Raw genomic sequence first — 12,500 nt, 5'->3', positions numbered from 1 at the left:
CGGTGCGATTTATACTCCGAAAAATACGGTAATACGCAGTAGTTGGAGATGGTATTTTGTAAAATTCCAAAAACAAACAAAAGAAGTCCCTCCACATTTTTTAACGTTTTTTTTCTTTTTAGACTTACTTTTTTGGACATATTTAATGTTATTTGTAAATGAAGACATAAGCAAAAAAACTCCTGTAAAAACTATTAGAGAGCAGTAATGAACATGCCATTAGTTGACCGAGCGGGACAAGCGGTAGGAAATGGATGGATGGAATATACATGCCAGGCCAGTGGTAAAAGAAAAAAAGTAATACATTTGATTATTTTATTTTTTTTACAAAATAATGTTTTTTTTTGTAGTTTCCAGCGATTAGGAATAAAAGTAAAAAAAACATTTTTTTTAGTTTCCAGTAGCTAAGTATTAACAAAAAAAATACACGCACACAATTTAGAATTACATATTTTTTTACTGGACATTATGTATCCATCCATCCATCCATCCATTTTCTACCGCTTGTCCCTCTCGGATATGATTAAAAAACTGTAATGTGCATGCCGGGCCAGTAGTTGGCGATGTCACTCTATAAAGAAACACTACGTGTGTTCATCTACAGCAAAACATTATGTTTGGCATACATTGCCGCTGTCCAATAAAAATCACATATCTCCCCCCATTATATTAAACATAAAGTACATTTGCATAAATATTTGTGGTTTTATAATTAATTATTTGTGTATTTAGCAGGAATTGGATTTAAAAATCAGTCTCATTTAGGGCTGCAACAACTAATCGATTAAAATCGATTATAAAAATAGTTGCCGATTAATTTAGTCATCGATTCGTTGGATCTATGCTATGCGCATGCGCAGAGGCAATTTTTATTTATTTATTTTTTGTATTTTTTTTATAAACCTTTATTTATAAACTGCAACATGTACAAACAGCTGAGAAACAAGAATAAGTAAGGTGCCAGTATGCTGTTTTTTTCCCAATTAAATACTGGAAAGGATAGAAATGTAGTTTGTCTCTTTTATCCGATTATTAATCGATTAATCGAAGTAATAATCAACAGATTAATCGATTATCAAATGAATCGTTAGTTGCAGCCCTACTCTCATTAGGTTGTTTGTTCTTAGTGTAAGAGTGGAGTTGAGTTACATGGTTTTCATTGGACATGTGTTGTGTGATTAAAGCCTGAGTAGGTAACACATTAGTAATGCAGGAAATGTGTTAAAAAAAAAAAAAAAAAGCCAGTGCAGGGCTGTGTGCCTCCATTACTGTACTTGTGCATGCCCAGACGGAACACCAAAGAGTTAGTTTTCGGTTAAAAGCAGTGCTTTGTAAACGGCTTTGGTACCGTACTGTATTCACCCCACCCAAGCATAAGAATAGTAGCACGTTGATTGTTCCACCGGTTGTGCAGGACCTTTTTTTTTTTTTTGGTTTCCTTCCTTGAACAGCGCCGGTCTTTGTGCGGCGTGGCAGTGATATGGTGCAACTAATAATACCCTCACCTGCAGGCTACATCCTGAAACTGACATATGAGCTCACCTGTGCAGAGCCATAGAGGCCTCCCTACTAACATATTATTTGAGTTGAACTGGTAAAATATTGATATAGTGCAAGAATAGTGAGAGAAAATGTACCTTCAGTTGGGAAAGCAAAGCAAACAATGGCGGTGACGCGAGCAGAAGGCTAGTGTTTGTATAAGGAGGGAGAATTACCCCTAATACTAAACACTGAGCCGCACCTTTATGTACTCACGCAGCTCTATTAGCCAAGCCTCTTTTTCCCTTCAGTTCCTCCCTAAAGACTCGTGGCGGTTTATTTGATTGTGGCGTGTTTCCGCATCGCTAATGCATCTGGTTATTCCAGCCTGTTCCTTCTGCACTGCCGTTTCCTCTCCTTCGCATTCTGCACAGGTGAAAGGTCAGAGGTCCTCCTTCCCAGCCTGTTGATAGGCGTCTTACCAGACATGGTTAGATGTAAATATCGGTGTCTAATACTGTCTGGTAATGCCGTCCATTAAATGGCATTGCCTTCCGCTGTCTTACTTCCGCTCTGTCGCTGTGGTAGCTTAGTGACCAAGGGACTGTGATCCTTGCACTGGAAGAAGTGATGCAGTTTCAAGGGGTTTTTCTTCCATGTGACTCGAGTCAAAGTTTACCGCCGCTCAACTGGGATGTCGCTTTTTACGCAGCGTTGACTATTACTATGTAACGTCATAAAGGAAAGTTCCAATAAACAAAATGTGATTCACTTCTATTGTCTCTTTTGGTTCTTTGCTTGAAGTCACAATCTATTCCCATCTTGTCGCTCCCCCTTTTTTTTTCATTTTTTTTTTTCAGCAATGCTAACTTTTCCCTCAGCGAGAGCGGAATGCCGAGCCCCAGTCAAGGTGTGGATCGGGTTACCTGCTGAACAGAGCTTCTTTTTAAAGCCGCGCTGTCCCACCCCCCACCACAGCAGCTAAGCCCCCATTGTTGTGTGGGCGCACAAGGTGTGTTCTCACCGCCGGTAACCATGTGAGCGCTTTTTGCACACTGATAGCCAAACATGCGTCCTAGTGACGGGATACAAAAGGGGAAGCGTTGCCTCCTCGCAGCATTAAACTCAACTCAACACACACGCTCGCACGCACGCACGCACATGCTGCAGCCAACAGCGTAGCTGCCAACTTGATTAGGCTACAGTTAACCGGCTAAACGCAGCTTTGATTTTTATCAGTTGGAACATATTCACTATGGGTGTGGGAAAAAATCGATTCGAATTCGAATCGCGATTCTCACGTTGTGCGATTCAGAATCGATTCTCATTTGTAAAAAAATCTATTTTTTTTAATTTTTTTATGTATTTAAATTTTTTAATTTTTAAATTTATTTATTTTTATTTTTTTAATTAATCAATCCAACAAAACAATACACAGCAATACCATAACAATGCAATCCAATTCCAAAACCAAACCCGAGCCAGCAACACTCAGAAGTGCAATAAACAGAGCAATTGAGAGGAGACACAAACACGACACAGAACAAACCAAAAGTAGTGAAACAAAAATGATTATCAACAACAGTATCAATGTTAGTTACAATTTCAACATAGCAGTGATTAAAAATCCCTCATTGACGTTATTAGACATTTATAAAAAGTCACAGTGGATACACTTGCATCGCATCTCATAAGCTTGACAACACACTGTGTCCAATATTTTCACAAAGATAAAATAAGTCATATTTTTGGTTCCTTTAATAGTTCAAACAAATGTACATTATTGCAATCAGTTGATAAAACATTGTTCTTTACAATTATAAAAGCTTTTTACAAAAATCTACTACTCTGCTTGCATGTCAGCAGACTGGGGTAGATCCTGCTGAAATCTATGTATTCCATGAATAGAGAATCCTTTTGAATCGAGAAAAAAAAATCGTTTTTGAATCGAGAATCGTGTTGAATTGAAAAAAAAAATTGATTTTGAATCGAATCGTGACCCCAAGAATCGATATTGAATCGAATCGTGGGACACCCAAAGATTCACGGCCCTAATTTTCACCGTTTTAGCTGGCAGGCCTCAGGCACTGATCCCCATCTATTTATTATCAATCATATCAATCAATCAATCAATCAATCAATCAATGTTTATTTATATAGCCCTAAATCACAAGTGTCTCAAAGGGCTGCACAAGCCACAACGACATCTTCGGTACAGAGCCCACATATTAACCAATAGACTTCCAGTCAATGAAGGAACTTCTTTGTCTATATCAGTGGTTCTTAACCTTGTTGGAGGTACCGAACCCCACCAGTTTCATATGCGCATTCACCCAACCCTTCTTTAGTGACATTTTTTTTTCAAATTCAAGACAAAGTTATATGTTTTTGGTAACACTTTAGTATGGGGAACATATTCTAAGTAACAAAGACTTAATTTACAGTTATTTGGTTAGGGTTAGAGGGTTAGGGCCAGGGTTATAATAAGGCCATGCCGAATAAGGCATTAATAAGTACTTAATAATGACTAGTTAAGAGCCAATATGTTACTAATTTGCATGTTAATAAGTAACTAATTAATGGTGAATATGTTCCCCATACTAAAGTGTTACCATGTTTTATTACTGGTGCACAAAATGAAGCGTGCATGAACATCACCTTGTTCAAACAACAAAACCAACACAGTGCATAAACTCACAACAAATTACACACCTGCAAATCAGTGTGACTTCTGCTGTTGCCGTATCCATAATACGCCGATAGGGAGAAGTTTTTATTTACACGATGAGTCGGGTGTGTCTTGACCTCCGCCGAACCCCTGAGCCCGACTCACCGAACCCCTAGGGTTCCATCCAACCCAGGTTAAGAACCACTGGTCTATATATATTTGCTGACTTATTTCTCATTATCTCTGCTCAGGAACTTATTTTTAATGCACACACTTCAAAATAAAATACATGAAATAATAAAAAATAATCATTATCAAATGGTAATTTGAAAAATGTACTATGCAAATTTTGCAACAAAACAAAAACAGATGGCAATAAGAAAAAAATATATACATGTAGAATATTAAGGGTGAATACAATTATACAATACTGAGGGTAAATGAAATAATGACATCTAAAAAGGCCAAAATACAATACATATACAATGTTAGGGGAAATAAAAATTACAATTAAATAAGAACTACAAAAATGTGCTACAGAACTTTTACGATTAAAAAGGGGGAAACGAGTGACGCAATACTCAAATAATATAATGTATTATTTGTGCACTTAAAAGTACCATAAGGAAAACAATTATTATTAAATCATTATTGGAAGTGTACTACGAGGTGATAAGTAAAACAAATGAAGAATAAGAACCCTCTTTAAATATATACTACATTGAAAAAGTTTTGTTTTAAAAAAAATATGGTAAATAATCATAATAATTTAGAAAGGTCAACGGTACTTTCACATTAAAAAGGTAAATAGTAAAAAAACAACTAATGGAGAATAAACAAATGAATACGACATTTTTCAAAACTTGTCATAAGTCACTGTCTAAAGAACATTGTGAATGTTTTTATTTATTAATTTTTTTAAACGGTCAAAAATGAAAGAAAATCGGGAAAAAGCGTGTAAAACTAAATAAATACAGTATTTTTTTATTTCTGAAATTAAGAAAATGTGGGAAAAGTGAGTAAAATATGATTGTTTGCCTGCTATGTTTTGTGTATGTACATACAAAACTATTTTTGTAATATTTAGGAATTTTGGTGATAATCCATTTACTAATGACATCCGTAAAAAAATAATAATCTTACTTAAAAATCCTTAAGGTTTTTATTTTAATGTAAACAAATATGTCACTGGTGTTGTACAATTTGAAATACAACCATTTTGTACAGTTTGCGTCAAAAACCAAACTTTTTTTCTTTTCTCAAATGGGTTTATATTTAAAAAATCATTTCCTACAAAGCTGTAGAGGAGAACCTTAAAAGGTGTGACGTCACACGGCCGGACGACATTCCAGACTGGAGGAGAGGAGCCTGCAGAGGATTCCTGAGCTGGTCTGTGCATGCTTGATTGGAGCAGTCAGACCAGATTCCTGTTGTGTAACACTGACACACGTTGGAGAGGAAGTACACTCAATTAAAACTAATGTCACACGTACATCAACACCCAGGTGATAACCAATATACACTTCCTAAAAGCCAGGTTTATCTTACAATTAAGTCCATTTAAAGACATTAACGTTTCCCCCCCATGGTGACTGAGTCTCTGTGATTCTATTATTGAGTACGGTTGCCGAATAACCCACTGTGGGGCCAAAAAATGTTGCGAGTTTGTAGCATTTAGCTCTGACCGTTGCAGAGTCACGACAGTGTGACGCGTCGTGCTGTCAAGTGCAATTGAAACAGTTGATGTAAACAAAGTTGTCGTCCGTCCATTCCAGCACTTTGATAAAGAAGGTGAGAAACACTATTAAATTCAATAGTCTTCATTAAAAAGTCATGTTAAATGTTCATTTCTCAATTTCATTCAGTCATTCCAACACCTTTAATAAAGAAGGTGAGAAACACTATTCAATTCAATAGTCTTCATTAAAAGGTCATGTTAAATGTTCATTTCTCAATTTCATTCCGTCCATTCCAGCTCTTTGATAAAGAAAGTGAGAAACACTATTAAATTCATTAGTCTTCATTAAAAAGTCATGTTTAGAAGTTAATTTCTCAATTTCATTCCGTCAATTCCAGCACTTTAAAAAAGAAGGTGAGAAACACTATTCAATTCAATAGTCTTCATTAAAAGGTCATGTTAAATGTTCATTTCTCAATTTCATTCCATCCATTCTAGCACTTTAATAAAGAAGGTGAGAAACACTATTCAATTCAATAGTCTTCATTAAAAAGTCATGTTTAGAAGTTAATTTCTCAATTTCATTCCGTCAATTCCAGCACTTTAAAAAAGAAGGTGAGAAACACTATTCAATTCAATAGTCTTCATTAAAAGGTCATGTTGAATGTTCATTTCTCAATTTCATTCCGTCCATTCCAGCATTTTGATAAAGAAGGTGAGAAGCACTAGTCTTCATTAAAAAGTCATGTTAAATGTTAATTTCTCAATTTCATTTAGTCCATTCCAGCACTTTGATAAAGAAGGTGAGAAACACTATTCAATTCAAGAGTCTTCATTAAAAGGCCATGTTAAATGTTCATTTCTCAATTTCATTCCGTCCATGCTAGCACTTTGATAAAGAAGGTGAGAAACACATTAAATTCAAGAGTTTTCATTAAAAAGTCATGTTGAATGTTCATTTCTCAATTTCGTTCTGTCATTCCATCACTTTGATAAAGAAGGTGAGAAATACTATTGAATTCAATAGTCTTCATTAAAAAGTCATGTTAAATGTTCATTTCTCAATTTCATTCAGTCATTCCAACACTTTTAATAAAGAAGGTGAGAAACACTATTCAATTCAATAGTCTTCATTAAAAAGTCATGTTAAATGTTAATTTCTCAATTTCATTCAGTCATTCCAACACCTTTAATAAAGAAGGTGAGAAACACTATTCAATTCAATAGTCTTCATTAAAAGGTCATGTTAAATGTTCATTTCTCAATTTCATTCCATCCATTCCAGCTCTTTGATAAAGAAAGTGAGAAACACTATTAAATTCATTAGTCTTCATTAAAAAGTCATGTTTAGAAGTTAATTTCTCAATTTCATTCCGTCCATTCCAGCACTTTAAAAAAGAAGGTGAGAAACACTATTCAATTCAATAGTCTTCATTAAAAGGTCATGTTAAATGTTCATTTCTCAATTTCATTCCGTCCATTCCAGCATTTTGATAAAGAAGGTGAGAAGCACTAGTCTTCATTAAAAAGTCATGTTAAATGTTAATTTCTCAATTTCATTTAGTCCATTCCAGCACTTTGATAAAGAAGGTGAGAAACACTGTTCAATTCAATAGTCTTCATTAAAAGGCCATGTTAAATGTTCATTCCTCAATTTCATTCCATCCATTCCAGTACTTTGATAAAGAAGGTGAGAAACACATTAAATTCAAGAGTTTTCATTAAAAAGTCATGTTAAATGTTCATTTCTCAATTTCGTTCCGTCATTCCATCACTTTGATAAAGAAGGTGAGAAATACTATTAAATTCAATAGTCTTCATTAAAAAGTCATGTTAAATGTTCATTTCTCAATTTCATTCAGTCATTCCAACACTTTTAATAAAGAAGGTGAGAAACACTATTCAATTCAATAGTCTTCATTAAAAGGTCATGTTAAATGTTCATTTCTCAATTTCATTCCATCCATTCCAGTACTTTTAATAAAGAAGGTGAGAAACACTATTCAATTCAAGAGTTTTCATTAAAAAGTCATGTTAAATGTTCATTTCTCAATTTCATTCCGTCCATTCCAGCACTTTGATAAAGAAGGTGACAAACACTATTAAATTCATTAGTCTTCATTGAAAAGTCATGTTTAGAAGTTAATTTCTCAATTTCATTCCGTTAATTCCAGCACTTTGATAAAGAAGGTGAGAAACACTATTAAATTCAATAGTCTTCATTAAAAGGTCACGTTAAATGTTCATTTCTCAATTTCGTTCCGTCCATTCCAGCACTTTGATAAAGAAGGTGAGAAGCACTAGTCTTCATTAAAAAGTCATGTTAAATGTTCATTTCTCAATTTCGTTCCGTCATTCCATCACTTTGATAAAGAAGGTGAGAAATACTATTAAATTCAATAGTCTTCATTAAAAAGTCATGATAAATGTTCATTTCTCAATTTCATTCCGTCCATTCCAGCACTTTGCTAAAGAAGGTGAGAAACACTATTAAATTCAATAGTCTTCATTAAAAGGTCATGTTAAATGTTCATTTCTCAATTTCATTCCATCCATTCCAGCATTTTGATAAAGAAGGTGAGAAGCACTAGTCTTCATTAAAAAGTCATGTTAAATGTTCATTTCTCAATTTCATTCCGTCCATTCCAGCACTTTGATAAAGAAGGTGAGAAACACTATTAAATTCAATAGTCTTCATTAAAAAGTCATGTTAAATGTTCATTTCTCAATTTCATTCAGTCATTCCAACACTTTTAATAAAGAAGGTGAGAAACACTATTCAATTCAATAGTCTTCATTAAAAGGTCATGTTAAATGTTCATTTCTCAATTTCATTCCATCCATTCCAGCACTTTGATAAAGAAGGTGAGAAACACTATTAAATTTATTAGTCTTCATTGAAAAGTCATGTTTAGAAGATCATTCCTCAATTTCATTCAGTCATTCCAACACTTTTAATAAAGAAGGTGAGAAACACTATTCAATTCAATAGTCTTCATTAAAAAGTCATGTTAAATGTTCATTTCTCATTTTCATTCCGTCCATTCCAGCACTTTGATAAAGAAGGTGAGAAGCACTAGTCTTCATTAAAAAGTCATGTTGAATGTTCATTTCTCAATTTCATTCCGTCCATTCCAGCACTTTGATAAAGAAGGTGAGAAACACTATTCAATTCAATAGTCTTCATTAAAAGGTCATGTTAAATGTTCATTTCTCAATTTCATTCCATCCATTCCAGCACTTTGCTAAAGAAGGTGAGAAACACTATTCAATTCAATAGTCTCCATTGAAAAGTCATGTTTAGAAGATAATTTCTCAATTTCATTCCGTTAATTCCACCACTTTGATAAAGAAGGTGAGAAACACTATTAAATTCAATAGTCTTCATTAAAAGGTCATGTTAAATGTTCATTTCTCAATTTCATTCCGTCCATTCCAGCATTTTGATAAAGAAGGTGAGAAGCACTAGTCTTCATTAAAAAGTCATGTTAAATGTTCATTTCTCAATTTCATTCCGTCCATGCTAGCACTTTGATAAAGAAGGTGAGAAGCACTATTAAATTCAATAGTCTTCATTAAAAGGTCATGTTAAATGTTCATTTCTCAATTTCATTCCGTCCATTCCAGCATTTTGATAAAGAAGGTGAGAAGCACTAGTCTTCATTAAAAAGTCATGTTAAATGTTCATTTCTCAATTTCATTCCGTCCATGCTAGCACTTTGATAAAGAAGGTGAGAAGCACTATTCAATTCAATAGTCTTCATTAAAAGGTCATGTTAAATGTTCATTTCTCAATTTCATTCCATCCATTCCAGTACTTTGATAAAGAAGGTGAGAATCACATTAAATTCAAGAGTTTTCATTAAAAAGTCATGTTGAATGTTCATTTCTCAATTTCATTCCGTCCATTCCAGCACTTTGATAAAGAAGGTGAGAAACACTATTAAATGCAATAGTCTTCATTAAAAGGCCATGTTAAATGTTCATTTCTCAATTTCATTCCATCCATTCCAGTACTTTGATAAAGAAGGTGAGAAACACTATTAAATTCAATAGTCTTCATTAAAAAGTCATGTTGAATGTTCATTTCTCAATTTCATTCCGTCCATTCCAGCACTTTGATAAAGAAGGTGAGAAACACTATTAAATTCAATAGTCTTCATTAAAAGGCCATGTTAAATGTTCATTTCTCAATTTCATTCCATCCATTCCAGTACTTTGATAAAGAAGGTGAGAAACACATTAAATTCAAGAGTTTTCATTAAAAAGTCATGTTAAATGTTCATTTCTCAATTTCATTCCGTCCATTCTAGCACTTTGATAAAGAAGGTGAGAAACACTATTAAATTCATTAGTCTTCACTAAAGTCATGTTTAGAAGTTAATTTCTCAATTTCATTCCGTCAATTCCAGCACTTTGATAAAGAAGGTGAGAAACACTATTAAATTCAATAGTCTTCATTAAAAGGTCATGTTAAATGTTCATTTCTCAATGTCATTCCGTCCATTCTAGCACTTTGATAAAGAAGGTGAGAAACACTATTCAATTCAATAGTCTTCATTAAAAGGTCATGTTAAATGTTCATTTCTCAATTTCATTCCGTCCATTCCAGCACTTTGATAAAGAAGGTGAGAAGCACTAGTCTTCATTAAAAAGTCACGTTAAATGTTCATTTCTCAATTTCATTCCGTCCATTCCAGCATTTTGATAAAGAAGGTGAGAAGCACTAGTCTTCATTAAAAAGTCATGTTAAATGTTAATTTCTCAATTTCATTCCGGCCATTCCAGCACTTTGATAAAGAAGGTGAGAAACACTATTAAATTCAATAGTCTTTATTAAAAATGTTCATTTTTCAATTTCGTTCCGTCCATTCCAGCATTTTGATAAAGAAGGTAAGAAGCACTAGTCTTCATTAAAAAGTCATGTTAAATGTTAATTTCTCAATTTCATTCCGTCCATTCCAGCACTTTGATAAAGAAGGTGAGAAACACTATTAAATTCAATAGTCTTCATTAAAAGGTCATGTTAAATGTTAATTTCTCAATTTCGTTCCGTCCATTCCAGCACTTTGATAAAGAAGGTGAGAAACACTATTAAATTCAATAGTCTTCATTAAAAAGTCATGTTAAATGTTCATTTCTCAATTTCATTCCGTCCATTCCAGCACTTTGATAAAGAAGGTGAGAAACACTATTAAATTCAATAATCTTCATTAAAAATGTTCATTTTTCAATTTCGTTCCGTCCATTCCAGCATTTTGATTAAGAAGGTAAGAAGCACTAGTCTTCATTAAAAAGTCATGTTAAATGTTAATTTCTCAATTTCATTCCGTCCATTCCAGCACTTTGATAAAGAAGGTGAGAAACACTATTAAATTCAATAGTCTTCATTAAAAGGCCATGTTAAATGTTCATTTCTCAATTTCATTCCATCCATTCCAGTACTTTGATAAAGAAGGTGAGAAACACATTAAATTCAAGAGTTTTCATTAAAAAGTCATGTTAAATGTTCATTTCTCAATTTCATTCCATCCATTCCAGTACTTTGATAAAGAAGGTGAGAAACACATTAAATTCAATAGTTTTCATTAAAAGGTCATGTTAAATGTTCATTTCTCAATTTCATTCCATCCATTCCAGTACTTTGATAAAGAAGGTGAGAATCACATTAAATTCAAGAGTTTTCATTAAAAAGTCATGTTAAATGTTCATTTCTCAATTTCATTCCGTCCATTCCAGCACTTTGATAAAGAAGGTGAGAAACACTACTAAATTCAATAGTCTTCATTAAAAGGTCATGTTAAATGGTTATATCTCAATTTCATTCCGTCCATTCTAGCACTTTGATAAAGAAGGTGAGAAACACTATTAAATTCATTAGTCTTCATTAAAAAGTCATGTTAAATGGTTATATCTCAATTTAATTCCGTCCATTCCAGCACTTTGATAAAAAAGATGAGAAACACTATTCAATTCAATAGTCTTCATTAAAAAGTCATTTAAATGTTAATTTATCTATTTCATTCATCATTTATAAGTACAAACCCCGTTTCCATATGAGTTGGGAAATGGTGTTAGATGTAAATATAAACGGAATACAATGATTTGCAAATCATTTTCAACCCATATTCAATTGAATATGTTACAAAGACAACATATTTGATGTGCAAACTGATAGACATTTTTTTTTGTGCAAATAATCATTAACTTTAGAATTTGATGCCAGCAACACGTGACAAAGAAGTTGGGAAAGGTGGCAATAAATACTGATAAAGTTGAGGAATGCTCATCAAACACTTATTTGGAACATCCCACAGGTGAACAGGCAAATTGGGAACAGGTGGGTGCCATGATTGGGTATAAAAGTAGATTCCATGAAATGCTCAGTCATTCACAAACAAGGATGGGGCGAGGGTCATCACTTTGTCAACAAATGCGTGAGCAAATTGTTGAACAGTTTAAGAAAAACATTTCTCAACCAGCTATTGCAAGGAATTTAGGGATTTCACCATCTACGCTCCGTAATATCATCAAAGGGTTCAGAGAATCTGGAGAAATCACTGCACGTAAGCAGCTAAGCCTGTGACCTTCCATCCCTCAGGCTGTACTGCATCAACAAGCGACATGAAGTGTGTAAAGGATATCACCACATGGGCTCAGGAACACTTCAGAAAC

The 12,500-nt window shown here is 33.6% G+C and overlaps 1 protein-coding gene across 1 annotated transcript in view; it reads left to right on the top strand.

The window, feature by feature from the left end:
- Positions 1 to 12,500, top strand: part of ttll10 (tubulin tyrosine ligase-like family, member 10) — an 82,206-nt gene that overhangs the window by 7,308 nt on the left and 62,398 nt on the right. The window contains exon 2 of the mRNA XM_062054551.1: positions 2,340 to 2,491. The gene's annotated coding sequence lies outside the window, so the exon portion shown is untranslated. The remainder of the gene's footprint in view (positions 1 to 2,339; positions 2,492 to 12,500) is intronic.

Source organism: Entelurus aequoreus, linkage group LG07 (assembly GCF_033978785.1).
Source record: "Entelurus aequoreus isolate RoL-2023_Sb linkage group LG07, RoL_Eaeq_v1.1, whole genome shotgun sequence".
Lineage (NCBI taxonomy): Eukaryota > Metazoa > Chordata > Actinopteri > Syngnathiformes > Syngnathidae > Entelurus > Entelurus aequoreus.
Note: the sequence above shows the minus strand (reverse complement) of the source record. Positions and strands in the feature narration are given on the sequence as shown.